This window comes from Choristoneura fumiferana, chromosome 11 (genome assembly GCF_025370935.1).
Source record: "Choristoneura fumiferana chromosome 11, NRCan_CFum_1, whole genome shotgun sequence".
NCBI lineage: Eukaryota > Metazoa > Arthropoda > Insecta > Lepidoptera > Tortricidae > Choristoneura > Choristoneura fumiferana.
The window spans coordinates 7,780,947-7,784,227 of NC_133482.1; positions in this window are offsets into that span (position 1 = coordinate 7,780,947).

A 3,281-nucleotide genomic window follows, 5' to 3' on the forward strand; every position below is an offset into this window, starting at 1 on the left:
AATGCCGACAGATTTTGCGAAAATGTTGTCTAGTTTCTATGTAGGCTGTGAAATGGTTAGGACGGACTTTGTCATCGAAATGTTAACGATCCGTTGTCCCTTGTTGCGATAGGGTATTCTTATCTTTAAGCATGGCCTACCAATCCCTACAAGGTATATTTAATACAAAAAAACAGCAATAGATGGCACTACTATTAACATTTGTTAATTATAAAATGTGAATAAGCCGAATTAAGTGGAAATAGTAAGGTTAAAATAAAGACTAGCATATTTTATAAACACAACTTCACATCAACCTTAATTCAACTCCTTAATTTGAAGATAAGAAACAGCATAAAAATAATAAATTGAGAATACGAAAGTTAAGGCTACATGTGGCTACATTTCAGCTATGAGGCTTTCGTAGTGTTTTGCAATTGTGACGCTAGATGGCGAATAACCGGAATGCGCTTGCTGGGCTTGCCCCGCGCTTGCTCACATTCGTCGAAACTATTGAGAGAAACATGCCATTCTCTTCTAATGACGTAAATAAGACAGAGACATCATGCGTATCTCTAGTCGTCTAGGCTCAGTTGGTGAGCTTGTTGGTTGTTGTTAGTGTACCGTATCCTTAGTGTCTCACTAGATGGCAATACGTATCGTGTTATTTGTGTTCTCACTGGTGCCATCTATTGGAAAATTGAAGGAAAGAAAAATAGCCAGTTGAATAGCCAGTATTAGGGTGATACCATTTGCTTGTACTAGGTGGTGTCTATGTTATATATGTACTCTGTGCTTTAAGTATTTTGGTGGCGCACCTATCTTAAGGTGCATAAAAAATTTACATGCAAAAAGTTATAATGTAGGTAAGAGATGGCTGCCGAAGAAATTGCTGACGCAAGAAGCATTTTATCATAGCCTCCTATGTTGGCAACTTTTTTGCAAATTTCTCAAGATTTCTCAGGTATTCCTGTATTCTTTCATTTAATACCATCAAAATTAAATGACCATCTTACTTGATTGCCTGTTCGGGAATTTCTGACCTGATTGATAATAAGAGACCCAATTAGGTAGGTACAAATTTTGGACCTGACCTCGTTTTAAAATCGCTCCACCGAGCTGGATTAACGTGTCACCGTCCAACTTATGTAGGCATAAACTGTGTTAAATATCCTCCTAATGTTTTTCCAGACAATATTGAAGGAATAAACCTCCCTTGTTACAATGTACAGGTAATTATCCTTGCGGGTTGGGCTTTGGGCCCTACAAGGGCGTAACATGCGAAATTGTAGTTTGCGGTCCGTATAATCTATTTGCGTGTTAATGTTTGATGTTTTCGATACCCTTGCCAATCAAGTGGGGTTTCGAGTTTCGAACCGGGAAGTGATTTGTATAAAATTACCTCTATGTTACAAATTGGGTTAGATTACATACTTGTAATCTATTGTGTGATGTATATAATGAGTTGGAATTTTGATTTTAACTCATTCCAAAAGGGTATAAAGTTCTATTTTTAACACATCCATAAACATATGAAATGTATTGTACTATGAAAATTAGATTATGCTCACGTCAGCAGAAGTTAGTTTTCTATGCCGTACGAATTTCGAAAAATCCCTTCTCCACTTCTGTATGATACTCATAAAACATGAGTCAGTTAAGTAGTTTGGCAGGCCTCCCACTAGATGGACTAACGACATCGTGAAACTTATGGGCCGCTTGGTGGATGAAAGTGGCGAGTTATCGTTCATTGTGGCGTTCTAAAGGAGAGGGCGTTTGTTAAACTGGACGCCTTCCGGCTGATGATGATGATAAAGTGCTTTAGTCAAGTAGAGGCTTGGTTTTTAAGGTTTAGTACTAAAATAGCGACTCAAATGAGTCTTCAGTTTTAGTCTCCCAACTCGAAAAGGAGTCGAGAGGCTTTAAAAATGAGGCTATTTAGGCTGCGTTTCCACCAGAGGATGTGTTGCGAAGAATGTGTTTTTCATAAACCAATAGAAACGTTTTATTTACCTATCCTCGCACGGCACAGCTCTAGTGGCAACAACTGAGCGGAGCTAACATAGGTTAATGGAGCAATTGGCTGGTTTAAACGCAGCCTAAGTGCTTAGAGGTGTATGACAAGTATGACATGTTCCATTTCTGTCCACAGCACGCTGGTACCCTGGAAGCTGTTCCGGGAAGAGCTGAACAACGTGCATCCCATATCCTCGGGTCTGGAGGACGATGGCGCTAAAAAGACTACCATAGATCTCACCTGCAACGACTTCATATCTAATTTCGAGTTCGATGTTTTCACCAGGTGAGTGAGAATTAACTAATGTTTTCATTGTTTGTTATACAAGCCGCTTTCAACCGAAGCAATTGGAGGTTTATGGGGGAGGCCTATGTCCAACAGTAGACGTCTTACTTAACAAGTTTTTCGGGTATAAGACGCTGCTACTAACTGCAGTACGGGCGCCTGACCAACCGTCCCAAAATTTTGATCGCTTTGCATACTCCAATAGTGACCTGTGGTGCCATCTATCGCAAATATCATAACTCACGGCTACTACGTTCCAATTTCCATTGGAAAGGCGTAAGAAATGATGCACCGCTTTATTTTTCGAATATTATTTGTTTTTATCAACAGTACGTTTACTCAACTAAATTTTAAGATTATTTTTTCAACATGTAAAAAGTTTTCGCGTTCGTATCTATATTATCTATATTCTGGCGCACTAGAACACTATTTATTTTACTTCACCTCGTATATATATTTTGTTTCAAATCTTACAGGTGAATTTGATCCACTTTCAATGGTCGGATTGACTTGAAATTTGGTGGACGTTTGGTTGAAGTTTGGTGAAGACTGTCAGCAAAAAAAGATTGTGTAAAAAAGGATTTTTTTGAAAAAAACTTTTGGTGTGATAACTGTAATTGATAGAACAAGATAGCCGAGGATGAGTAGGATTTAGGTTAAAGTATATACGTTACCTGATATAACAATATCTGTAGGTATATTAGATAAGTAAATTATCCTCACTCCTTTGAGCAAGATAAATACCTCGATCTCATGGGGTATTTGTGTAATTATTACCTCAGACTCAGACCCTCGTGCTAATGTTTGTGCTAACCGTATTATACAAACAATTAATTAATCAAACAAGCACGTTAGTGATGCAAATTGCTTATGGCAAATGATGTTATAATTAAGATGAAAATTATGTTGTTTACATACTTGATTGAACTTTTGTAAAGATACAATAGGCAGCGTACTAAGCATGGATTCAAGTTCCTGTAGCAGTTTCTTTAGGTTCTGA